General features: G+C 53.0%; 1 protein-coding gene across 5 annotated transcripts in view; it reads left to right on the forward strand.

Annotated features, from left to right (window-relative positions):
* Window positions 1-26,805, forward strand: part of SH3BP4 (SH3 domain binding protein 4) — a 98,600-nt gene that overhangs the window by 30,807 nt on the left and 40,988 nt on the right. For 4 of the 5 annotated variants that reach the window (XM_070368532.1, XM_070368531.1, XM_070368530.1 and 1 more), the window contains exon 2: window positions 11,044-11,118. The gene's annotated coding sequence lies outside the window, so the exon portion shown is untranslated. Of the gene's footprint in view, window positions 1-11,043; window positions 11,119-15,184; window positions 15,243-26,805 lie in introns of all 5 variants that reach the window. The other variant, XM_070368533.1, reaches the window with a different exon arrangement.

The raw sequence follows: 26,805 nt of genomic DNA on the forward strand, positions 1-26,805 counted from the left end.
CGGGTGAGGACTTTGGAATTGACATTATGGGGAGAGGTGGTCCTCAGAAGCAGGAGTGGGGACACAGGAGGGCGACATGAGGAAGTGAGGGAGGCAAGTACAAGGTGAGTCCGTGAGCTCATGGTCACTGTGACTGCTGGGGACCCTCCCGAAGAACCTTAGAATGGTCCCTCTGGGGGATGGGGCAGCCACAGGAGTGTGCCCTGAAGGCTGAGCGAGGGCTGGGGGCCTGGGGTGCTGTGATGGGGGGTCACACCCACCCATTTGGAGGGTATGGTCTTTTTCCTTTTTTGGCTGTGCTGGGTCTTCGCTGCTTGTGGGCTTTCTCTAGATGCAGGGCATGGCCCTCTCACTGGGCGGCTTCTCGTTGCAAAGCATGGGCTCTCGGTGCAGGGCTTCAGTGGTTGCAGCTGTCCTGTTAGTTGCCTTGTGACATGTGGAATCTTCCCAGACCAGGAATCGAACTCATGTCCCCTGCATTGGCAGGTGGATTCTTAACCACTGGACCACCAGGGAAGTCCTGGAGGGCATCTTGACAGCACAGTGAGGGGTGACTCATTGTACACAAATCCGATACAGTGTGGCCTCCGCAAAATCCAGACTCACGATCCCTGTGGGTCCTGAGAAAGGCAGCTATGTCAGCCGCCGCCCTCCAGCAAGAGCTGAGACAGCCTCCCAGGCATGTCTTCATGCCTGTCCACGGTCGGTGAAGCAGACGGTGTTTGGGTGAGGCTTGGAGAAAGTTCAGATGCATGTGTGAGGAGTGATGGGAACACAGAGGCGCCAAGCACCTCGCCCGCAGAGGGACTTTTGACCCTGTGTGTAGCATCCTCTCTTGGTACCTGTTTGGAACCCGGTCAGCGCAGGTGGTACCTTCCCCGTCTCCCAGAAGCCCCTCCTCCATTCAGGAGTTTTCTCTCCATCTAGTTCTGGACTCACACCAGCAGCTTTGTGTCTTGGCATCTTCCATTTTCAGCCTTGGTTTTTTTTTTTTTTTTTAGTTTATTTTATTTTATTTTTGGCTGTGCTGGGTCTTCGTGCTGCACGGGCTTTTCTCTAGTTGCAGAGAGCAGGGGCTACTCTCTAGTTGAGGCACACGAGCTTCTCATTTCAGTGACTTCTCTTGTCTGTCTGAGCACGTGCTCTAGGGCTCGAGGGCCCAGAAGTCGTGCCTCCCAGGCTTAGCTGCTTCTCCGCATGTAGCATCTTCCCGGACCAGGTATTGAACCCACGTCTCCTGTGTTGGCAGGCAGATTCTTACCACTGAGCCACCAGGGAAGCCCCCAGCCTTGTCTTATACTTAGATCCCTGCTGTCTCTTATTTCCTGTCTAGAGTGCAGGACCCATTGGTTTTATTTATCTTGCCGGTCCGTCTGTACCTTGCAGGGAACAGAGCCCAAGTGCAGATTTGGGAGATGGCGGAGCGATCTGTTGACACTTAACCTCCTGTCCCTCAGAGCCGAATGAGCACCAGCCAGGACGGCTTGAGCTGTGTTCACAGTTGTGTTAACCTTTCACGCCTGATTGGTGGTTGCTGATGACAGAGGTCTTACTGTGTAGAACAGCCGCTGGGTGGAGAGACTCATCAGAGAGGCTCACGTGGCCCTGGCGGGGAGTGAAGGATGGCCAGTGGAATCCACCATTCTTGTCCCATAATAGCCACCTGGGCCGGGGTGTTCTGACATGACCTGGCTCCACACACCTATTCCAGCCTGTAGTTAGAGCTGTGGGGTCAGAGAGGGAAGTGACCCCATGGAGCTGTGCCCTTGGCCCAGCCTTGCTGGTGGGTGGCGGGTAATGGTCACCCAAGCATGTGTCCACCAATACGAGTGTCTCCCCAATGCCCACCTCTCCAGCACACAGGCGTCTATTGAAATAGCTTCAAGTTAGCATTTTCTTTATCTATGTGTATTGAAGATTGCTTTTTTTTTTTTTTTTTTAAGTCTTGTTACAAAAGTAGGCTGTTCCAGGGGTTGGGAACTCCCTTGCATTTCTGGATAACAGTATACTTATCTCAACAGAGAGATTTAGAAACTGGGGATTTATTTTGGGGGAAATGAATAAAAACACACTGTCCTCTTATAACCTGGTGGGTCTTGGGCTTCAGAAAATGTTGCAGTGAGTCTTGTTTCTGACCCATTTCTGCATATCTGTGAGGGTAGGGCATGTTATCTAAAAGTGGGATTGGGCTGGGGTACATAGCAGATTAACAAATGACAAAGCAGTCCATGTTCTCCTAGAGAAGGGATTCCACCCTTTTCCCGCAACTATGGTACCCCAGTCCAACGGCAAGGCAGGCGGAGGACCCCCAGTCCACTCTGCAGAACTGAGAGGGGAAGGGGGCTCTTGGGAGGTGAGCCCAGCATGGAGGGGATTTGGGGTCAGCTGGAAAAGGCCCGCTGTTAGCGGGGGGAGGGCTCAGGCTCCATCTCCCTCCTCTTTCACTGTTGCCAAGGTGAGAGGTTGCCAGGGTGAAGACGTGACCTCCAGGAAGAATCTGCGAGGTCAGAGGGTGGGTGGTCCTTGCCTTGACAGGTCTTCCCCTCCAGCCCCATTCAGGGAGGGGTGACCCACAGAAGGGCACTTCTGGGGAAGGAGGTGGCTGCTGGGGTCCTGACAGAAAAGGGACTGTGCTGGAGCCCACATGTGCCAGGCCCTGCCAGCACACACTCGAGGCTGGGCAGTTCCCCACCCCACCTGCTGGGCGCCAAGGAGCAAGGGTGCGCATCCCAGGTCTCAGATTCAGCGGCTGAAACCAGATTTGAGGCTCTGTTCAAATAGGGTCTGCGCTTGGCACACGCTGACTTGTCCCAGTATTTCCGCCTCCTCTGGATTTGTCGGGAGGCTCCCAGGCTTGGCACAGAAGCCCCCCTTCCTGCAGCTCATAAACACCAGGCAGGATGGTGTACTTCTTCTTACTTTAGGAGACTTGAGACGGGGGAGGTTATAATTTCTGTCTTGGAAGAAGGACAGAAGGAAGGCAGGGTAGCACTGGAACCCGGGCTGGCATTTGATGCCCTCAGGCGGAGACATTGGGTCTGCCTGCAGCCTGCTTTGCCCGCCTCTGTTCTCTTTGTGCTTGACCGTTGTTCTGTTCATCGAGGTCCTGGGGGCGGCTTTGGACCGGTGGGTTATGATCTCAGCTTCCCATTTGTTGACCTCAGTCAGTCATTGAAACCCCATTGAACCTCACTTACTGAGTCTGCTGAGGACACAGTGGTGCTGACGCTGCCCCCCTCCAACCTCCAGGAGCCAGGTGGAGAAGCACATTGTTGTCAGTTACCCCACGTAGTATCAGTGTGGTCCAGGGACCGGAGGCACCAGCATCACCTGGGAGCAAGTTGGGAATGCACATTCAGGCCCAGCCCAGGCCTCGCGGTGGAGACCGGCAGGCTGTGTTTTAACAAACCCTCCAGGTGAGCCTGGTACATGCCCTTGTTTGAGACTCACCGCCTTATTCATACAGAAGAAGTTTAGTTCTCAGCCATTCATACCATAAGCATAATCGCGAGGTTTCTATTTTGCATTTGGCTATATCCCTGGACTTTTGTGTTTCAAAGAAGAGAAAGGCAGGGTCTCTGCCCTTAAGGTGGCCCATGTTGCTGTTGTTCAGTTGCTAAGTCGTGTCCGACTCTTTGTGACCCCAGGGACTGCAACACGCCAGGTTCCCCTGTCCTTCCAGACACTTCCCTATGTCCCGGAGCTTGCTCAAACTCATGTCCATCAAGCCGATGAGGCCATCCAACCATCTCATCCTCTGTCACCCCCTTCTCCTCCCGCCCTCAATCTTTCCCAGCATCAGGGTCTTTTCCAATGAGTCAGTTCTTCACATCAGGTGGCAAAAATGTTGGAGCTTTAACTTCAGCATCAGTCCTTCCAGTGAATATTCAGGGTTGATTTCCATCAGGATTGACTGGTTTGATCTTCTTGCAGTACATAGACTAACAGAAAAGATGGGAAGTGTCTACTCTACATGATAGGAGAAAAAAAAGATGGTAGAGTAGAAAAAACAAAAACTAAAGAGTAATCTCCAGCATGACGTGGAAAGCCCCATTTTACACTTGAGGAAGCCCAGACCTAGAGTCAAGTTAGGTAAGCTGGCAGAGGTTATCAGGCCCATGAAGGGCAGAGCTGGAATGCAAGTCTTCAGATCTCATGGGGTCATCTCAGAAACCTCCGTGTCCAGGCTCTCCCCATCCATATGGCATCTCACACACCCAGCCCCTGGCTGGAGCCACCTCCCCACTTATTCAGAGGAGGAGGCTACGGTCAGGATGGAAAACCTCAGACTTTGGAAGCTCCTTCATCAGCTTTGCAGTGGGGATTGTCATGATGTTGGATTTAAACCTCCAGCCCTCCTGGGAGCCCAGATCTGTGACCCCGGTCAGACTGTAAAGGTCCTAAGTAATTAGTCAGTGAGTGGAAAAAGTTAGTCAAAGCCTGGAAGAATTAGATTTTTTTTTAATGGAAAAAACCAGTGTCCCTGGATCTTCAAGTCTTCCTCCATTGGGTGAAGGTCTTTCTCTGAGTGTGTGTTTGATGACTGTATCTGGCATGCATGGACCCCAGCCTAGTACAGCCTCACGATTCCCCATTTGTTTACTTTTTTACAGTTATTATATTTATTTGTTGTTTTTGGCTGCACTGGGTCTTTGATGCTGCACGCGGGCTTCCTCTGGTTGCGGGGGGCAGGGGCTTCTCTAGTTGCGTGTGCGGACATCTCATCGTGATGGCTCCTTGTTGGCGAGCACAGACTCTAGGGCACAGGTTTCGGTAGTTGCAACACACGGGCTTAGATGATCTGCTGCCTGTGGACCCTTCCTGGATAAGGAATCAAACCTCTGTCCCCTGCACTGGTGGAGAGATTCTTACCCACTGTGCCCCCAGGGAAGTCCCGATTCCCTGTTTAGAGTCAAGGGATGACACAAAGGCTGGCAAAGCAGCCTGAGTCAAGAGTTCTGGAGTTATTTTATTTTATTTTATTTTCTTAAGTGTTAATGTGGTCTAGCTTGCCAGCCCGTTTTAAGTGATTCCCCTCTATCAGGTCTTTACAAAATATTCCACTTGACTGGTCCTGGAAGCTGCTCATCTCCCGTGATGATTTATGTGATAATTAGATCCATTAAAATATCCGTAGCAAAGCCCATCAGCTCCATCCAGCGGGAGCAGAAGCCCAAAGGAGGAGGAGAAGGCAGCCTTGTGGCCACAGGTGTGGGCGTCCACATACCTGAGAGGGAGTGGGCACAGGTCACCCCCACACACGGGAGCCTCCACCCTCGCCCCCACCCTGCTGGGGAGGAAGGATGCGCGGAATGCCGGCCACAAACCATGAACCAAACCACCAACTTGATACTGTGCCAGGCGCCAGGTGGGAACGCACAGGTGTATAGGGTGAAGCTGCCGTGGGCATCTGGTCGACCTGTGTCTCAGTAACCCACCTTCTGTGCTTCACAGTCAATCTAGGCTTCCTCCACGAGAGAGGAAAGGCTGTTCCTTGCCCCCCAATCTATAAAATTTGAAATATTATGAAATTTTAGGAGAGGTAGGTGAAGCAGTTCTGTATTCTGTGTAAGAAAGGTTTCCCCAGAGACCAGGTGTTCCTTTCACTTGGTGCCTCACCCACCACACACCTAAGTACTGTTGTTTCACTGGTGTTTATTTTGTTAGCGTTAAATACCAAGGTCTGTCTGCAGAAGCATGATTTTTCTCAGTTTTATAAATTGGTTGCCTTGTCCTTTCTTCCATAAACAATGGAGAACCAAGAGTGAAGTCCACCACCAGGCCTGGGACCCCGATGCTCATGTGCCTTGAGCATGTCTTGCAGAGGGACTCGGGGTGCTAACCTGTGCCCCAGAGGGGCCCGAGCTCTCCCCCTGAAGGTTGGATCGGGCTCCAGGAAGCAGTTTCTGGTTGATAAAATTTACCTCTGGGTCATTCCTGCTTCCTTTTCAAGCCACACCTCCCATTGTTGCCCTTCCCTTCCTCTTGCCATCTCAGATGCTGCCTGCTACCTGGCCAGCCCTCGGGCATTGGCCACGCCCCGTGGGTGCTGCCCACCTCTGTGATTTGAGCCTACCCCAGGCTGGCCTCTGCCCTGCAGCCTGTATGGGGCTGGTGTAGACCGGGGTCAGCGCACTTTCACTGTAGAAGGCCAGGCCAGGCAGTGTTCCAGCTTTGCAGCCCCCAGGGGTCTGTGGCAGTTACCTTTGTGTGCCGTCAGCACACAGAAGAACCACAGACAAATCCATAAAGGGACAGGGTGCCTGTGTTCAATAAAACTGTACTTCTGCACACTGCGGTCTGAATTTCATATTTGTAAAACATTTCGTATAATTTTTATGTGTTGTTATGTGCTTTCCCTACTGATACATGCTCTTCATTCATGGGCGGAGACAGCTGTTGGGCTGGGCTTGGCTCTGTTTTGTGCTTTAGTGCTGCTACTTTGGTTTTTCAGGTGTGGTGGGCACAAGAGTGGGTGAGACCGAATCTTGCCCTAGAGAGATCCCAGTCTAGATACTGGCAGGTGCCCGATGTAAAGGACCCTCTGGCCAGTGGATCCATACGTGTCCATCGTGATGGTTAGAAACCCAGGTAATAGGCCAGTTTCCCCAGAGCCACCCTAGAAATGCTTTTCCTCCAGCTGGGAAGAACTGTGCTGGGTGACTGCATAGATCCCAGGCCACTGAGCACATGCTGGAGTTGTAGGAGCAAAGTACGGAGGTTTGGGTATTCCATGACATCAGAGGGCCACGTAGGCCCTGCTCTGAGAGGCTTGGCACTGCAGGATGGCCAGCTCTTGTGGGGTTAACACGAACCAAGCTATACATCGAGTAAAGGGAACGTTTCAGAGTATTTTGAACCTGTCACTTTCAGCTCTTGAGACAGGTGGCCTCCCGAGGATTCCTTCTCCTGGTTTGTTGTATGTTGTATGAGATTGGTTGTATGAGTTGGCTTGGGTGCCGTAACAAAGAGCCCCAAGCTTGGGTGCTTAAACAATAGAAATGTATCGTCTCCCGGTACAGAGGAGGCTGGAAGTCCAACATGGAGTGTCTGCAGGGTCAGTTCCTTGTGAGGCTCTGCGGGAGACATGGTCCCAGGCTTCCCCCAGCTTGTGGTGGTTTGCTGGCAACCTTGACTTGTAGACGCATAGTCCTGACCCTCGCTTTCATCCTCACGTGAAGTTCTCCCTATCTGTGTATCTGCCTCCAGATTTCCTCCTGTGTGAAAACACCTGTCGAACTGGGTTTGGATTCCCTCTCATGACCTCGTTTTCACTTAATTACCTCTATAAAGACCCTTTCTTCAAATATGGTCACATTCTGAGGGTCTGGGGGCTAGGGCTTCAGCGTATCCATGGGGTGCGTGTGGCGTGCTAAGCTGCTTCAGGCGTGTCTGACTCCTTGCGACCCCATGGACTGTAGCCCACCAGGCTCCTCTGTCCATGGAACTCTTCAGGCAAGAATGCTGGAGTGGGTTACCGTTTCCTTCTGCAGGGGATCTTCTCAACCCAGGGATGGAACCTGAGTCTCTTATGTCTCCTGCATTGACAGGTGGGTTCTTTTTCCCATTAGTGCCACCTGGGATGCCTGTGTGCATGGGACAGGGGGCATGATTTTGGCCATAACTTCAGACACAGGGAGAGAATGGCTGAGTGTCTTGTTGGGACCTGTCCTGGGGTGAGACTTTAGGATGAGGCTCTGTCTTTGTTTGAATAGTTTCTCGTCTTAAGTTTCTTGAGCCTCTAAGTTTACCTGCTGAGCTTTCCAGATGTCCTCAGGTAGGATAAGCCCTGTCATCCTATCACCAGCCAAGATGGTAAGCTGCAGATGAAGCAGCTGCAGAGTGATGCAGGCCAGTGATGTCAATGGTGTCCTCACTGGACTGTGGTCGTGTTTGAAGCCTCCTGAAGACAACAGAGCCTTCTCAGCATTGCTTTATGACAGCTCTGTGGTTCTTGGAGATTCCCCCCGAACTTCAGCAGTAACAGCATTGATGTGTCTGGAAACAAACCATGAAATCAGGACATCAGACATCTTCTAGACTCCAGGGTTTGGGGCTAACTTGATCCACATACACTAAGTCCTGTATTTTCTTTGGGGGCTGTGGGGACTGATGAGCCCCTGGCTTCTGGCTGCTCCCTCCTTGGCTGAAGGACCACACCCCTCTCCTCTCAGGTCAGCGGGTCCTTGTGCAGAGACCTGGGGCTTCCAGAGAGGTAGAGCCTGCAGCTGGGGAGGTGAGAAGGTGCTGATCCTGTTCACCTAGTCCCCGTACCCTGGACCTCACAGACTCACCGGTTCACAGCCAGAGTCGTGAACGCTGAGTGGGCAGAGGGCTCCGGGTGTGCTCCTGTCCTGCCACAAATCTATCTAGGAACCTTCCAGGGATCCCTATGAGGGAACAGAGCTTCAGGAGCCTGCTGCAGTGAGCAAGAGAAAAGCCCAGTGGTTTCCTAGGCTCTTGCCCAAAATGCTGAGTGATCCAGCACTTAAAGCTGCATTGACTGAGGATGCTGTAATTGGAATGGGAGAGGAAACGCATTCCTCCCCTCTTCATAAAGTCCTCCCCTTCTCATAAAAGACTTGGTGGTGGTCTCCTCTGGTTGCGCAGAGCACACAGCTATTTTGCATCTGGGAAATGGGCTTTAGGGAGAGCCGTGATGTAGATGTGGGAAGTAGAGGCTGTTTATTACTAGGGATGCTCTTTGCATGAGACTCTGTGGCCTTGCCAACCCCCGACCCCTTCTCGCCCTTCCTGAAGGACCTGCAGGTGGACCCGTGCAGAGGTAAGAGGCTCAGCAGAGTGGGCACCTGGACAGGAGGGAGGGTAGAAAGTCCTGTCCCCCCAGCCTAGATGCCGGGGAGGGGATGGTTTATAAAGCAAAGGAGACACCCAAGTTCTTAGACCGGTGCATGTGTGCGTGCTAAGTCGCTTCAGTCATGTCCGACTCTTTGTGACCCCAGGGACTGTAGCCCACCAGGCTCCTCTGTCCATGGGATTCTCCAGGCAAGAATACTGGAGTGGGTTGCCATTTACCTCCTCTAGGGGATCTTCCCAACCCAGGGATCAATTCTGCCTCTCCTGCATCTCGAGCGTTGGCAGGCGGGTTCTTTACCACTAGTGCCACCTGGGAAGCCCCTCAGGCTGATACAGTGACTTAAAAAAAAAAAGAGATGTATGCTATTCACACCATAGAGCAAATTGGAAAGATTAGAGAAGTCTGAACAAGCATCAAAAGTGAAACTGAAAGTTGCTCAGTCGTGTCCGACTCTTTGCCACCCCCATGGACTATACAGTCCATGGAATTCTCCAGGCCAGAATATCTTCCCAACCCAGGGATTGAACCCAGGTCTCCCACATTGCAGGCTGATTCTTTACCAGCTGATCCACAAGGGAAGCCCAAGAATACTAGGGTGGGTAGCCTATCCCTTCTCCAGCAGATCTTCCCGACCCAGGAATCGAACCAGGGTCTCCTGCATTGCAGGCGGATTCTTTACTAACTGAGCCACCAGGGAACAAGCATTAAAATACCAAAAACCTACTTCTGAGAGGCCACCCCTGCAGTGTTTCATTCCCCCCAGGCCTTTTCAGTACTTCCACTCCTTTCAAAGTGACGAGGTTCTCATCTGCCCTGTCTAGACTGTCTTTGGGGTCCCACGAGCAACTCGATGGCACGCCAAGGTCTGCAGATGCACCCAGAATCCAGGTGATGGGTGGACAGCGGCCTGTGCATCCTGAGCCTTGAACGTCCTACCCCACCTGCATTTTCTGAACTTCTCAGGGTCTGAATCTTTAGTCACGTTCAGATATGTTTCCTCAGGTTGTTGCTGCCTCTTTGTAGCATTCGTTGATTTCACTGGGGTTTTTCCTTTTGCCTTTGTGTGTCCTACGTTCCTTGTGCATTAGGTCTGTCTCTACCTTAAGAGTTAAGTGTACAAGTGCTGGGTTTTCTCTTTCCTTCTGGTTGATTTCCTTCCACGCCTCCCAGCCCGTCCTCTCACCTTTCTGTGCGTCTGGAATTCATTTCGCCATGGAAGCCCCGGAGGAAACAGTGCTATGGAGACCAGCCAGCTGCCCCAGCATCTCGGGATAATTCTTGCCCTCCTGTGATGCTCCTTGTGGACATGCTTGCATGTGGACTGATAACGTGGCTGAGGGTCTGTTCCAGGGGAGGTCAGTGATTTAGGGAAGGTGCCCAGGATGGGATTTCCTCCTCCTGTTTCACAGGCTGGCCGGATGCGGGGCTCCTGTAAATCCTGGAGCAGCTCTGTTACTCCTGTCCAGAAGGCCTGGGTGTCGTGCCACAGTGGTACCTTCGATCCCACCGTCCATCATCACCCTTGTTTAAGGAACCTGTTGCGGACGTGGGCTCCTTGGTTACTGTTAGTCACCGCCTCCTAAGTGACCAGCAAGTGGGGAGGAAACCCCACTGCTGGCAAGCCATTGAGGAATCCATCTCTTGGGTCTAGCTGATAAGATTATTCTGTTGAGTCTGCACTGCCTATCTCTGCAGAAGTAATAGCAGGTGAGGGAAGACAATACAGCCTTGAGAAGAAACAAGCCCAAAATGCCCTCGTGGTGCCTGGGCTCCCGGAAGCCAACTGTGGTGCAGGTTACTGGGGTGCACTCTTGGGGTCAGACCCTTTGGAAGGGACCTGAGGTTGGGGATGCAGAGGGTAACCCTTGAGACCCCACAGATGCTTCAGCCCTGGACAGCCCTTTCCCACTTGTCCGGGTTGGGTAGGAGGTGGGGGGCATCCTTTTACGGCAGAGTGGCTGCCCCAGCGGGGCCGTGACCTGGTGGAGGAGGGCCTCTTTCTGGGAGGGGGTTCTAGAAAGCCGGCCACGCACCTGGCAGCCAGAATGGAAAGGGTTCCAGGGCAGATTCCAGCATCCACCGCCACCCTCATCTTCCCTGGTAAACGCAGTGGCCAGCGTAATCGGCTCCAGATGTGGAAGAGCCTTGGAGGAAAGAGGTGGAAATGAGTTCTTCAGCAGCACAAGACTCTGGCTCTCAGTCTCGGTTCCCCTTTTGTCTTGCAGCGTCTTCCTTCTCTGGACAGAAGGCTGCATCCTGGGGCTGGTGCTCTGACGTCAGGGAGCTGGGGCCGGTGGCAGGTAAGCGATGCGGGCAGGGCGCCTGAGTTTGCCCCCCACCAGGGCCTGTCCCGCGGAGTGGGTGGCGTCACCCTCTGGAGAGGGTGTGCCCGGAGTTCCTGCGAGCCGCTCAGGAGGGAGAAGTTGCTTCCCCGAGACCCTGCAGTACCGTCCATCCCCCCGCACAGGCCTGTCTTCACCTCCTCCTCGTCAGCGCTCCACGTGCCTGCAGGAGGTCAGAGGTCACCGGCATTCCTGGCACGGGCAAGTTCCCGGAACAGCTTCGGGTTTCTGTTTACCTCGGTGACTTCCCTCTGTGTCCACCGATGACACGTTCTCTCTCTGCCCAGAAACCAGCCGGGCAGCTTGTCTGCCTCCCTGACAGCGGGGGGACGGAGCCCAGGTTGGCTGTCCTGTGTGTTTGCACAAAGAAGCTTTATTCTTAGAGCTGAAGAGGTTCCGAGCTTCCCAAACAATGGCCACCAGTGATGAGATGCGATGCCTTTGGCTCTGTGTGGCCCCGGGACAGGTGTGTCCTGGGAAAGGAGTGTGAGGTTGGCAGAAAACGTGAGCAGGAAGCTTTAGCCACTGCTCAGGAGGAAGGAGTTGGCAGAAAGAAGGGAGAGTGAATGGTGGCCGGGTAGAACGTTCTCAGATATTTTCTCCGCTGTTCTTGATCTTTATCCCCATGACCTGCAATAATAGTAGGAAAAACCATCTATTGTACAATCAGCTGGGTCAGATTATCTAGGTAACATGGTGCAGACTTCATGTTTAAAAACAAAGGAGACTTTCCAACTCGGGGTGAAAAGGATCAGATATAATGAAAGGGGGTCATTTGCAGACACAAGTTGAAGAAGGGGGTTGAGATGGAAGAGCCCAGACCCTGCTGCCTTGTAGAGTCAAATGTTAGTTGCTCAGTCATGTCCAACTCTTTGTGACCCCATGGACTGTAGCCCACCAGACTCCTCTGTCCCTGGAATGCTCCATGCAAGAAGACTGGAGTGGGTTCCCATTCCTTTCTCAAGGGGATCTTCCTGACCCAGAGATTGAACCCAGAACTTCTGCATTGCAGGCAGATTCTTTACCATTTGAGCCACCAGGGAAGCCAGGAAATCCTTGCAGGACCCAGTTGAATAATAAAAGCTGTTCCGGATAAAGTATCTGAATAAGTGCAGGTTATCCTTAAATCCTGTATGTCTTCTGTTCCCTGGGAGGCAGCTGATTGGATTTTGTTTCAGCTTTCACCGCCCGCCCCCCCACACCTTTTATATCATATCTTTTTGTTTTCCAGTATCAGCCTTTGCTATAAAGAAAGAATGTTGCAGGAGGTTTGCAGGTTATGACCCTGGGGCTTTTAATAGTGGGTGAGGAATTCAGGAGTGTTCTGGTCCCCACTGAGGTCTTAGGGACTTAAAATACCTCTGCCCAGGAAGTGGCTGTCAGCAAGCCTTTGCCCTGGAGGTTGCGATCTGTTTGGGTTTGCAGTGAAACCCAGTGAAAGGCATCCACATTCCTCGCATTCTTTTGGACTGGCATTGGCCGGAAAGCTGGGGTTTCTGAACTCAAACAGCAAGCATGTGGCTTGGCTCTTCTCTGGAGATAACCCTGGTAGATACCAGGGATGGTGTGGCTGGGCTCCCTGCCCTGTGGCCCCCCTCCCCAGGTTACCCCCTCTGGGTTTGAATTGAGGACAAAGCTTGGCCGGGGTGGACCCCTCGAGCAAAGCAGGAGGTCAACAGGGAGCTCTACTTAGGACCCTTTTTCAGCTCCAACAGTTTCCTGGGTGTCATTTATGTGGTTTGCTTTTTCTGGGAGTGAGCCAGGGTACCCAGGGCATCAGGACCCCTGGGAAGAGGAAGCAGGGTGGGTGGGCCTTGCCCCCGGGGTCTCCATCCTGTCGTTAAGGGCTCCCAGAGAGGGGCTCACACCTCTCCTGGCCATGGAGATGGCAGACAGCCGTGGGGGCTTTAGGGAGTGGATGTGTGTCTCCCAGCATTTAAAGAGACCACCCACTGGCCATGGCCAGAAGGGGATCCTCACACATTTGGCCAATTTTTGTGGCTTTTTTCCCCCCTACAGAAAACACACAAATGAAGTGTTTTCTCTTTGCTTCTTAATGTTCAAGATCTGATTTGTCCTAAGTTCATTGTGAGGAGGGGCATCAAGGGTTTTTGTGAAAGTGCTAGTCACTCAGTCGTGTCTGACTCTTTGCGACCCCATGGACTGTAGCCCACCAGGCTCCTCTGTCCATGGAATTCCCCAGGCAAGAATACCGGAGTGGGTAGCCATCCCCTTCTCTAGGGGATGTTCCCGACCCAGGGATCCAGCCCAGGTCTCCCGCATTGCCGGATGATTCTTTACTGTCTGAGCCACCAGTGCCTAATTTTGTGATTTGCATGTAGTTCCACCCACGTGGAATTACATACACATTGGGTTTCTCAGGTGGCGATAGTGGTAAAGAACCCGCCTGCCAATGCAGGAGACTTAAGAGACGCTGGTTTGATCCTTAGGTCGAAGATCCCCTAGAGAAGGGCATGGCAACCCACTCTAATATTCTCGCCTGGAGAATCCCATGGATAGCGGAGCCCAACGGGCTACAGTCCGTGGGGTCGCACAGAGTCGGGCACAACTGAAGCGACTTAGTACTTCACTCTCCACTCACGTGGCGTCAGGTTCTTTACCTGTTACTGATCCCCTGTTACCGCCACCAGAAATCATTTATTAAAAGGCCAGTGGATGCTGCTGTTCAAAGGTGATGGAGCAGGTGAGGGAGCAGGAATGATGCCTGATTCCAGTTCCCTTCACTTTAAGACTCGTGTGAAGGACCAGCGTAACCGGCAAATAGCAGAACTTGGGGAGTGTGCCAACCAAAGAGGGGCTCAGCGGGAGACCAGGGTCAAGGCCAGTTCCCATGATCCTGCCAATGGCCATGGAGGCGGGAGCTCCAGCCTCGCTCACCTGTTGTCTGCATGTTCGGTCTCCTGCCGCCCAGGAACACGTCCTGTCCATTTTACAGACAAGAAGCCAGGCTCAGAGAGTGCCCCATTCAAGTTCAGGTTCAGAGGGTTATTAATAAGCTTATTTGTGTGTACCAAGTCATCCTTCCTTACTGGGAGGACACATGAGCTATGGGGCCAGTATCCCCAAGTCCCCCTCTGGCCAGTAGAAATCACTTGTGAATCAAACAGGTTAAAGTTTTTCTCTTAAAACTGTAAATTTACTTAAAAATCAAGGCTGCAGTTAGGAAGTGAGTTGGGTGGTCTCAAAGATCGGTGCTGTCTAGCTGCATGGACCTGTCCACCCTCCCTGTAGGGAGTGCCTTGGCCAAGGTCTCGTCCACGTGGACACTCAGACAGATTCTTGCTCTTCAGGGGTTACTTTTCAGACTGTGTATCGCCAGATTTTCTGATTAGGTGAGCTTGGGTTTTGGGACATGAAATTTGCATAGCATTCAACTAACCATTTGAAAGTATACAGTTCAGTTGGCATTTAGTGCACAGTGTCGTGTGACCAGCACCTCTCTGGTCTCAGAACCTTTCCATCACCTCAGAAGAAGACCCCCGCTCCCCCTCAGGGCCTACTCCTGTTGCCCCCTGCCCTCCTGTCCTGCCACTAAGGGGTTAACTCTTGAGGTTTGAATTGGACGGTTTTCCCGCAGCCAAGGCCAGCATCCTTAACTGCAGACACCCAGGCCTGCAGGCCGCCCCCTGGAGGTGAGGCCTGTCATCACAGGGGATCAGCAGCTGGACCACTGCAGGGACCTGGCCACACATCGCTTGAATGTGAAGCGGTACTCAGCCTCTTTCAGGAAGCTCTGCATGAGTGAGCCTCAGTCACGTCGGGGCTGCCTCATTAAATTAAAAATATTTATTAAAATAAATTTAAATTTTATATTAAATAAAAATTAAAAACCTCATATTGACCGTGAGGTCAGGGGCCACCAGAGTGAAGTCCGGGGAATGCGGGTGGGTGAGAACCCTGAGTGCTTGGGCAGAGACACTAAACGGAAAACAGCCTCTGTGGTCTTACAGGCCTTGTGTTTTAGTTTCATCACCAGCCTGCGTTTTCACTCTTCTTAAAGCAGGCGTGGCATGGGGACCGCTGAGACATTTTTGACATACTTGAGGCCATGGAGATAAAAGGTGAGTGGAAGAAAGACCCCGCAGTTGTTTATTTCCAGAGCCTTCCAGTCTCCTGCTGAAACCTGCGTAGGCTACAAAGCACTTTCCAATCTAATCAGAAACCCCCCGGGTCCCCATCCCTGGCTGGAGTTTTCCCCTTTCGTTCATCTGTTTTTTGAAGTTGACTGGGCCAGCTGCAACTCAGGAAGGACAGAGTGAATGTGTTTCATTCCTGGGTCAGAAAAATGTCTATTTGGAGTCAGAAAAACATCTCTGCCAAAAACTTACAGCTTTAATCTTTTCCAGGCAGAGACAGATTTCAATAATGAGCACAAGCATTTTGCATAAACTAATTTCCTTGAAACTCGGTTTCCTCACCTGTAAAGACGGAGCCCAGGTCAGAAGGTTCTCAGATAAAAAGGAATGGAATAGGCACTCCAGCTTGCTCAAGAGAAACAGCGGGAGGGTTGTTAGAAACATCCAGACGTCAAGCCCCCAGATCAGAGGTCAAGCCCCCAGATCGCAGAGGACCTGGGAACCAGGGTTGGAGAAATGAAACCGCTTTTCAGGAATTGTGTGGCGTGTTCCCCGGCCTCTGTCGCTCAGCCAGCGTGCAGAGGAATGGCCGCCAGCCACGGTCCGGCAGTCTGTGAGCAGGACCTGCCCTGGGGTGCTTTTGCCCTTCTCAGCTCCCTGCTCTTGGAAGTGGGCTGGGGCCCGCTGACCCTTTGGAGCAGGTCGTCAGTTGCTGGGTCTGGAGGCAGATGGTGGATTGGCTGACCTGCAAGTGGGGTCCGTTGCTGGTCCATCAGAGGGAGGGGACAAGGCCATGGGGTGTCCAGGCTGGAGGAGCGCCTGGACCAGGCAGTGAAGCGCCCAGCAGAGTGAGGAGAGGCGAGCTTTCACCCTCCCCCGGGCCTTTATGCAAATGTACCTCCCCTCCCTCCTTCCCTCTTTCTCTCCCTCCCATCCTCCTTGTTTCCTTCCCTTTTGCCTCCCTCCTTCTGAGGTTGCCACCCCACCAGATGGGTAAGCCATTTAACCTCCCAGGGACTCCCTTGGCGTGTGTCTGTATCTAGGGGCCCCCGAGCATCAGTCACTGAACATGTCACTGATGTGGCCCCAGGGCTGCCCTGCCCCAGACACTTCACACAGTTTCTCAAGCCCTTCGCCCTGGCTCCTAGAGGACAGGACACCCCCCACCCCCAATTCCTGGGCAGCCCTGGACTTTGGGTTCCATAAACCTGATTCTTCCCGCTTCATCATTGCCCACCATCAATCCTGTTTACATTTGCTGTTTTTCTGTGTGAACATAGAGCCTCATCTCTGCCTTTGGTTTTTTTTTAAAGTAATTGTGAAAAGCATTGATTGATGCTGTAGGTGTGCTTGGGGTGTCACCGTGGTCTGAGCCTCGGCCCCTTGAACATCATCTTCATCAATAGCAGGCGTGTCCCCATGGGACTTCTAGCAGCCTATTGAGAGGGTCCTTGAGGTCCCAACATGTCAAGCAAAACTTTACAGATATAGCTGGTTTTCTAAAGAGAAAGCCCACAGCCCTTGTCAGATTCCTCTTTCCCACCCCTGAAAATCAGATGCTCTGCGGGTGTTTGACGGGAAGCCAGGGTCCGGGCCACCAGCAGGCTGTCCGTGGGTTGGTGGCTGGAGAGAGGGGGCCCTCCTGAACTGTCAGTCTGCATGGTGCTCAGGTTTGAGGGCCGTGGGAAGAGGAATTTGGGAATGGGCTCTCAGGGGAGGTGGGCTTCTGATGCACGGTGTGTGCAGTCTGGGCCTGTTGTGGATTTGGGCTTCTGATGCACGGTGTGTGCGGTCTGGGCCTGTTGTGGATTTGGGCTTCTGATGCACGGTGTGTGCGGTCTGGGCCTGTTGTGGATTTGGGCTTCTGATGCACGGTGTGTGCGGTCTGGGCCTGTTGTGGATTTGGCCGAGGAGGTTTCAGGGAGGAGACGGTATTGCGCAGTGCTCGAAGAGCTCTTCCATAGGTTCACTGTTGAAATTTTGCAGAGTGCTTTACAGTTTGCAGAGCTCTCGGATTTGTTCTTGACCTTTTGACCTTCTCCCAGAGGTGATGCCAGGCCAGGTAGGGCTCCATGGCCTCCTCTTACCGATGAGGGAGGTGGTGCTTCGGAAGCCCAACCATGATTAATGGGAGCTTAGAGCAGCCTCTGACCCCAACGCCAGTACACAGCTCCCCACAGCGACAAGAGCTGGGATCGGATGGTGGGAGGCTAGGCAGGGTTCTTGAACTGTCCATCAGCGGGACACATCCCAGAGTCCAAGTAAGGCCAGGATGGACACTGCTTCTACCTGGGATCTCTACATTTCCAAAGGACGTAACGTAACTCGAGAACCAGTCATCTGTATTTGTCGGGAGGCAGGTTGGCATGCATCGCTAGGAAATAGTTTGCCCTCCCTGTGTTGCAGGAAAGAGAGTGGAGCCCGAGAGGATGGTCACATCCCAGGTCACGTCTGAGTCCTTGGGACGGCCGCTGGATGTGGGATCTTGGCTTCTTGTGGGAAAGAAATCAAGAGTGAGCCATGGTAAAGAGGAAAAAGGTTTATCCAGGGAGATGCACACTCCATAGACAGAGGGTGGGCCGTCTCAGAAGGTGAGGGGCATCCAAGGTATAGGGTTGTCAGTTATGTGTTGTTGTTGTTGTTCAGTCGCTAAGTTGTGTCCGACTCTTTTCGACCCCCTGGACTGCAGCATTCCAAGCTTCCCTGTCCTTCACCATCTCCCGGAGCTTGCTCAGACTTATGTCCGTTGAGTTGATGATGCCATCCAGCCATCTCATCCTCTGTTGCCCCCTTATACTCCTGTCTTCAGTCTTTCCCAGCATCAGGATCTTTTCCAGTGAGTCAGCTCTTCACTTCAGGTGGCCAAAGTATTGGAGCTTCAGCTTCAGCATCAGTCCATCCAGTGAATATTCAGGGTTGATTTCCTTTAGGATTGATGGGTTTGATCTCCTTGAGAGTCCAAGGAACTCTCAAGGGGTGGTAATTTCGTAGGCTAATGAGTGGGAGGACTATTATAGCTGTTTGGGGGAAGGGGTGGAGATTTCCAGGAATTGAGCCACCCCACCTTTTTATGATTAAATTTCTTTATTTTTAATTGAAGGATAATTGCTCTACAATATTGTGATGGTTTCTGCCATACAGCAACATGCGTCAGCCATGGGTACGCATATGCCCCCTCCCCCTTGAACCTCCGTCCCACCTCCCTCTCCTTCCCGCCCGTCTGGGTTCTGGAGCCCTGGTTTGGGTCCTGGAGCCACACAGCCAGTTTCCGCTGGCTATCTGTTTTGCATATGGTAATGTATGCGTTTCCATGTTCCTGTCTCTATACATCCCACCCTTTCCTCCCTCCCCAACCCCCCACGTGTCTACAAGTCTGTTCTCTATGTCTGTATCTCCACTGCTGCCTTTCAGATAGGCTCATCACTATTCCTCAACATAGTTCTGAAGTCCTAGCTATGGCAGTCAGAGAAAAAAAAGAAATAAAAAGAATCCACATTGGAAAAGAAGTAAAACTCTCATCTGTTTGCAGATGACTTGATACTATACATAGAAAACCCTAAAGATCCTATCAGAAAATTACTAGCGCTGATCAGTGAATTTGGTAAAGTTACAGGATACAAAATCAATACACAGAAATCACTTGCTTTCCTATACACTAACAATGAAAAATCAGAAAGAGAAATTCAGGAATCAATCCCATTTACCATTGCAAGGAAAAGAAGAAAATGCCTAGGAATAAACCTACCTAAGGAGACGAAAGAGCTGCATACAGAAAACTATGACTCTGATGAAAGACATCAAAGTCGACTCCCCGACTTTCTGACCTTTTATGCTCGGCCTTGGCGCTCTCGTGACGCCTGTGGGTGGGGGTGTGTGGTTTAGGTTGCTGGTGTGCTACAGCGAGCGTATACTGTGGCTCGAGGTCTAGTGGAGGGCCACTTGTCTGCCGTCTTGGACCTCGTTGGTTCCAATCAGTGTATGTTGTGTCCTTGGACTACGTCATTTTCCTAAACCCTGCCCGCTTCCTGTCTCAGTTGGGATGCTCAGTTTCTGCAGGAAGTCTTCAGGGTACCACTCATGAATGAGCTCCCGTGGACAGGCTCCTGTGTGCTGACTCCCCTCGTGTCCTTTCTGTACCTGCTGGGAGGTCGGCCGGGGGTTCATCTGGAACCACTGCATCGGGTGGGCTCGCTTGCCTCCAGTAGAAAGACCAGGCTGGACAGGAGGTCAGGGGAGATCGGGGTGGTCGCTCCCTGGATCCCCAGTACCTGCCTCCCCATCCCTTCCTTCCTACTGTCATTACTCTGGGGTCTCCCTACACTTGCTGCCCCCTCCCCCTCATCTCACTGTCATTCAGTTCAGTTCAGTTCGGTCGTTCAGTCGTGTCTAACTCTGCGATCCAAAGCAGAGGACAGGCGGCAGGTGGTGGAGGGGGGCATGGCCTCACCCTCCCCATCTCTCCCTGCTCTGTTCCTACTGATGCTGCTGCTGCTGCCTTCCTTTCTCTTTTGTTTTTCCTTTTCCTATGCTCTTGGGCACGTTCAGAAAACCTCGTAAGGGCTACCTGCTGCTTCAAGGATATCATACCTGACGTTTCTGGGGTTTGATAAAGGAGAGATCAACCAGAAATCTCTGGCATAGCATCTTTATGAGAAACAAAGTATATTCTCTTTCATTTTTAATGATTTTTAACTGTGATGCAAAAACCTTCCAGAAAAGAAACCAGCAGGCTGGAGGCAGCCAGGACTGTGGGGTGTTCAGAACCGTGGGTCTCACACTGAGGCGCCACCCAGGGCTGCTGGCCCGGATTTCCGCCTGGCCAGTGTGCCCACAGAGACGCAAGCCCGTCCAGGGATGGCGGTGTTGGTCCAGGTTGCCGCGAGCCTCCAGCGCCACCTCTTCGTCCCATGGCCCTGCCTGTGGTCTCAGAGGGTCTGAGACCGAAGGGGACGGTGGAGGAGGAAGGTGCCGGGGGAGCGGGCAGGGATAGCAGCAAGTGGTCCACGTGATATCCCCGGGATAGGATGAAGGTTTGGGGCCCACACAGATTCTGTGGACAAGTTGGTTCCCCAAATCTCTTTCATTCCCTCTACTGACCGAACCCGTTCTAAAGGTTTAAATTAGTTGGTAAAGCCTGTAGCCCAGGGCCTGGCCCATGGTAAAGGGCGTTATCTTCCTAGTTAGGATTCAAACGATTTCTGTTTTCCTAGGGTCAAGGAGGACTCATACCTGAGAAATTGAGTAGGGGGTCCAGACCACAGGCAGTATATTGAGGTGATGCGTGGGAAATTCCCAAAAGAGGAAACAGGAGGGGATGGATGCGGAGGGGAGCCCACCAGAGAGCAGGTGCGTCCAGAGAAGGACCAGGAGGCTGCGGTCTCAGGACCGAGTGGACCAAATCCGGTGTGCCCCCTGCCTCTGCAAATCAGGTTTCCTCGGAGCCCAGCCGCGCACACTCATTGTCTGTGGCCGTGTCTGCCTTTGCAGGGCGGAGCTGAATGGTTCGAGTGGAGACCACGTGGCCCACAGAGCCTGCGGTCTTCCCCGCCTGGCCCTTTCCAGCAAGGGTGTCACCAGGGACCATCTGGCAGCGTCTGGAGACGCTTCTGTCATCACAGCTGAGGCGGTGGTGAGGGGCTCCTGGCATCCAGTGGGTAGAGGTGGGCGTGCTGCTGGGATGCACTTGGATGGGCCCCATGACGAAAAATGATTCCTCCCCAAATGTTGGTAGGACCAAGGTTGAGAAACACTGCCATCCAGAAGAGCATTTCTGTTTCAACTCCAGAACTGACCGGCTGGGGGTGATGAGTGGTGCCCTCTGCTAGGATAGGGATGCAGGAGAGGGGGCAGTGGTCTCAGACCAGCGGGGGAAGGACCTGGCTGTCTGGCCCTGTGGTGGCCATCCTGAGGGCATGGGCAGGTACTGCAGAGACCAGGCTTCAGACATCAGCAGAGACTAGGCGGTCCCACCCCACCCTGTCCCCAGGGGTGGCCTGGCAGTGGCCAGCCCCCAAGGAGAATGTGCCTAGTGATGAAGCAGAAGGGCAGGGATGGACATTGGGGACAGTGGGCACTCTAGGGGCCGGCAGAGGAGGAGAAAGCATGGAAGGATGGGGGAGGACCAGCCTTGGAGGTGCGAGAGGAGACCTGCGGGACAGGCCTCGCAGGCTGGCTCAGAGCAGGGATAGCAGTCAGCGTGCAAAAGCCACCCGGGGATACGCATGTGGGCAAACGCCCTCGGGACCTGGTGCTCCCGTGGCCTTATCAACTCCAATGAGAACAGGGCGTCCAGGCTTTGAGGCGGGAGCGGCTTTGGGGGCAGTGAGGGGGCAGTCAGGGAGGGTGTTTGTGAGCAGAAAGGCGCTGGCACCAGCCAGCCAGCCAGGAGCCCTGGGCTCAGGCCAGCAGTTGGTGCTGTAGGCGAGGGGGCCCGAAGCTGCCTGGGGCTCCGGTCCAAGCCCAGGCCCGGCAGGACGGAGCACAGAGACCTCACGTGGACCAGGGGAGGGGGAAGGATGGGGCGGGGCAGCAGGGCGAAGGTGCTGCTGAGAATCCTCTAGACGGCTGAGTGCGAGCGCTGAGCAGAGAAAGCAGAGGATGGGAACTACCGAGGCGGTGCCCCTTCTTCCCATGGGTGATTCTTTTCTCCACTCGATGCTTTTTCTGACCTTCTGTATAAAATAATCACCCTCTGGGAGGCGAAAGGAAAGCTCCTCCCCGACTGCCCTCTGGCTCCAGGTCACAGTCTTCCCCCCACCGGCCAAGCTCTTGCGTCACCCTCAGAACTGGAAGGAAATTAGCCGATGATCTAAAGGCCAGGGGCCTGGCTTCCAAGGCCTCTGGGGCACTCAGTCTCCGAGCAGGAAAGCTGCTGGGTCGGTCGGGTTCTGTTTCATCCCTGCCTGGTGCAGACGGGTAGCAGAAGCTCAGCGGACAAACAGGGTGGTTTCACACCAGTCTTGCTAATGTGTGTGGTTAGTGGCTCAGTTGTGTCCAACTCTCTGCGACCCCATGGACTGTAGCCCGCCAGGCTCCTCTGTCCATGGGGTTCTCCAGGCAAGAATACTAAAGTGGGTTGCCATTTCCTTCTCCAGGGGATCTTTCTGACCCAGGGTTGGAACCCTGGTCTCCTGCATTGCAGGTAGATTCTTTACCATCTGAGTCACTAGGGAAGCCCCTGCTAATGTATGCATTAATTTAAAAAAAAAGAAACGCACCAAGTGGACATTTGGGCTGTCCTGTCAGCTCTGCCCCAGAAGCCCAGCTTGAGGGTCCTGCTCTGGTCTCCAGGAGCCAGGCTGCTGTCGGCCCAGTGGGCAGCGGGGAGGAACAGCTGGTGGTCCTGGAATTGTCTAGAAAAGGGCTTCTCCAGCTCAGCCATCCTTGTGTTGGGCTCACACCAGCCTCGGGTTCATGGGCTCCCCCTTCAGCCACCCAGCTGGGATCCTTGGACCAGAGACCTCGGTTTTCCCAACCGTTCGATGGGGGAATAATGTCTGTGTCATGAGGTGGCTATAACATGTAAATCAGTGAGCACAGAAGCACTGAGAATGATAACGCCTGACACGCACCCAACAAATGCCCTCAGAGCGGCGGGGTTGGGGGGTGACAGGCAAGTTTTTACAGATTGACAGCGATTTGTGGCAACCTTGCATCAAGCCAAGTCTCCTGGCATCTTTTTTCCAGCAACAGGTCCTCACTTTGTGTCTCTGTTACGTTTCGGTGATGCTTGATTTCTAACTTTTTATTACTTTTTAAATTAAATATTTCAAATAATAGCTACTATATTTGTTCTAAGCGTCTGTGATCTATGATCTTTGATGTGACTTTGGCAAAAAGACAGTTCAGGGAAGGCTCAGGTGATGGTTAGCATTTTGTAGCAATAAAAAATCTTTTTAAATTAAGGCATGCACTTTTTTTTTGACAGTACTATCATATACTCACTCGGGTTCGATCCCTGGGTTGGGAACGTCCCCTGGAGAAGGGGATGGCAATCCACTCCAGTATTCTTGCCTGGAGAATCCAATGGACAGAGGACCCTAGCAGACCACAGTCCATGGGGTCACAAAGAGCTGCACACGACTGAGCGATTAACACTTTCACTTTCAGCTCTGAGTCTTAGTGGGGTGGTGGAGAGGGATGGGAGAGAGACGGTCGTATCAGAGCTTCATAAACTGTATGGCACAATAGACTGTGGTGTAGTGTAAAACCAACTTAGATGCGCTGGGAAACCAAAAAACTCACATCAGCGGTCCCCAGCCTTTTTCTTACCAGGGACCGGTTTCATGGAAGACGGTTTTTCCCTGGATCTGGCATTGGCAGGGTTGGGGGGTGGGTGGTGGATGGTTTGGGGATGATCCAAGGGCTTCGCTGGTGGCTCAGATGGTAAAGCATCTGCCTGCAGTGCAGGAGACCTGGGTTGGGAACGTCCCCTGAAGAATGGAATGGCAAACCATTCCAGTATTCTTGCCCAGAGAATCCCATGGACAGAGGAGCGTGGCAGGCTACGGTCCATGGGATCGCACAGAGTCGCACACGACTGAGCAACTTCATTTCACTTTCAAGCACATTACAGTTCCACCTTAGATCATCAGGCATTCAGTTCAGTTCAGTTCAGTTGCTCAGTCGTGTCCAACTCTTTGTGATCCCATGGACTGCAACACAGCAGGCCTCCCTGTCCATCACCAACTCCCAGAGTTTACTTAAACTCATGTCCATTGAGTCGGTGATGCCATCCAACCATCTCATCCTCTGTCATCCCCTTCTCCTCCTGCCCTCAATCTTTCCCAGCATCAGGGTCTTTTCCAAGGAGTCAGTTCTTCGCATCAGGTGGCCAAAGTATTGGAGCTTCAGCTTCGGCATCAGTCCTTCCAATGAATATTCAGGACTGATCTCCTTTAGGATGGACTGTTGGATATCCTTGCAGTCCAAGGCATTAGAGTCCATCAGGCATTAGAGTCTCACAAGAAGCAAGCCACCTAGATCCCTCACACGCAGTTCACAAGAGGGTTCAAGCTCCTGCGAGAATCTAACGTGGCCACTGATGTGACAGGAGGCAGCGTTCAGGCGGTAATGCGAGTGATGGAGGACAGTTATAAATACAGATGAAGCTTTGCTCACTTGTCTGCCACTCACCAGCTGTGCAGCCTGGTTCCTAACAGGCCGTGGACCAGAGCGGTACAACTTTGGGGGTGGGGTACCTACTTCTGGAGTTGGTGATGGACAAGGAGGCCTGGCGTGCTGCAGTTCATGGGTCGGACATGACTGAGCGACTAAACTGAACTGAGCCCTTATTCATGTGACTTACTGCATCTTTTTTTTTAAGTTTCTCTTTTAAAAAAATTTTATTTGTTTATTCTGGCTGTGCTGGGTCTGCATTGCTGCATGTGCTTCTCTCTAGCTGCAGCAGGCGGGGCTACTCTCTAGCTGCGGTGCGTGGTTTTCTCATTGTGGTGGCTTCACGGGCCCTAGGATGCGCGGGCTTCAGTGGCTCCGGTTCCCGGGCCCCAGAACACAGGCTCTAGAGTTGTGGCACACGGGCTTAATTGCCCTGCGGCATGTGCGATCTTCCTGGATCAGGGGTTGAACCCACATCTCCTGCATTGGCAGGCGGACTGTATACCGCTGAGCCAGCAGGGAAGCCCGCCTCTGTTTGTCCTGCCGCTGGCTTTATTGCCGAGGTCTTGCACCGAACCTGCGTGTCTCAGGGGTCTGCCCCTTTCTCAAGGCTGCATAACAAGTGACCATAAGCGTCCTGGCTTAGAACAACAGAAGTGGGTTCTCTCAAGCCTGGAGGCCGCAGGTCTGAGATGAGACGTCTACAGGGCCAGATTTCCTCTGAGGACTCCTCCTCATAGCTCTGGACATTCACTCCCCATCTCCATGCCCAGCAGCTTGAGCTTCATCACTGCAGTCTCTGTCCCATCTTCCCCTCATGTGTCTGTGTCTCCTTATCCCAACGTCCCTCTTCTTACAGGGACACCAGAGATTGGATGTAGGGCCTGCCCTAAACCAGTGTAACCTCATTTTAACTTGATCATGTCCGCAGAGACCCAGCTTCCAAACGTCAAATTCACAGGTACTATGGTTTAGGATTCTAGCGCCCCTTTTTGGGGGGACACCATTCAACTGCCTGTAGTGGGCGTGGTTGGCTGTTTTAACCTGTATCGTGGTTTCTGTTGTAGTTCAGTGTCTTCCTCATTTCTGCGAGCCCTCTACGGCAGGCTGGTCTTGCTCCTCTCTGTGTTCTAATGTAGCAGCTCGCATAGTGCAGGGCAAGGCTCAGTGCCCCTGCCGTCAGTGACTGACACTAGGGAGGATGCCGCTCCTGATAACCTTCCCGTTTTCAGGACAGAAATCTGCACTAGACAGAGGTGAAGAAGGCTGGGAACACGAGACGTCTCGGTTGGAGAGGCAGCCCACTATGCACTGTGAGATGGGAGCAACCCACAAACCCTTGGTTGGTGAAAGGACTACTTACTGAGTGATGCTATCTGCCAAGGAGGCTGAAGGTGCTTGCTGACACCGAGCTCTTGGCCTGGCTGGAGATGCAGGCAGTTAAAAGAGCTATCGCGTGAAGTGATCAGTCCTATCGTAGGGGAGCGTGGGGCGCAGGGGCTGGTGACCACAGACGTGGTGTTGACTCAGAACGCAGCCTGCTGGCTTATGGACTTTGGACACCCCTCGGACTTCTGGCGGCTCCCGTCTGCTCTAGCCAGGAGCCAGCCTGCCTCCTCCCACTCCCCTGGCCTGCTGCCCCTACCCTGTCCCTTGTTCCTCGATGTCCAGGGTCTGAGTGTCCCCAGAAAGTCACATCTACCAAAAGCTCAGAGTATGACTTTATCTAGAAGTAGGGTCTTTGCAGATGTAATTGACTTGAAGTCTGTGTGTATGCTCAATCGCTCAGTCACGTCTGATTCTTTGCAATCCCAGGGACTGTAGCCCATCAGGCTCCTCTGCCCGTGGGAGTCTCGACAAGAATACTGGAGTGGGTTGCCATGCCCTTCTCCAGGGGATCTTCCCAACCCAAGGGTCAAACCTGAATCTTCCATGGCAGCTGCACTGATAGGCAGATGCTTGGCCACTGAGCCACCAGGGGTAGGCCCTAATCCCGTGACTGGTGTCCTCAGAAGACAGCCGTGTGGACACACAGGAAAGAGGGCCACGGGACGATAGAGGCAGATTGCAGGGGCATCTACGAGCCGAGGAAAGACCAGGCTTGCCCATGAAGCCACAAGCCAAGAGGGAGCCTAGAACACGCTCATCCCAGAGCCTCTGGGAGCATGCCCACAGAGACTCTGATTTCAGACCTTCAGCGTCCAGGACTGGGGGAGGATGGTTTCTTGGTTTTAAGCCGCCCAGTTTGTGGTTATTTTTTACACCAGCCCTGGGAACCCGCGCATCTGGGCCTCGCTGACCCCAGGACACCTGGGTGAGGTTTTGGCTCAAGGTTTCTGCAAAGATTTCCTTTGAAGAATGTGTCCTGCTTCTAAAAATAAAACCTTGCCTGCCCCTGGGGCCCTCCTGTTACAGGGAGTTCTCCCCAGTG

Source organism: Bos mutus, chromosome 3, assembly GCF_027580195.1.
Source record: "Bos mutus isolate GX-2022 chromosome 3, NWIPB_WYAK_1.1, whole genome shotgun sequence".
Classification (NCBI taxonomy): domain Eukaryota; kingdom Metazoa; phylum Chordata; class Mammalia; order Artiodactyla; family Bovidae; genus Bos; species Bos mutus.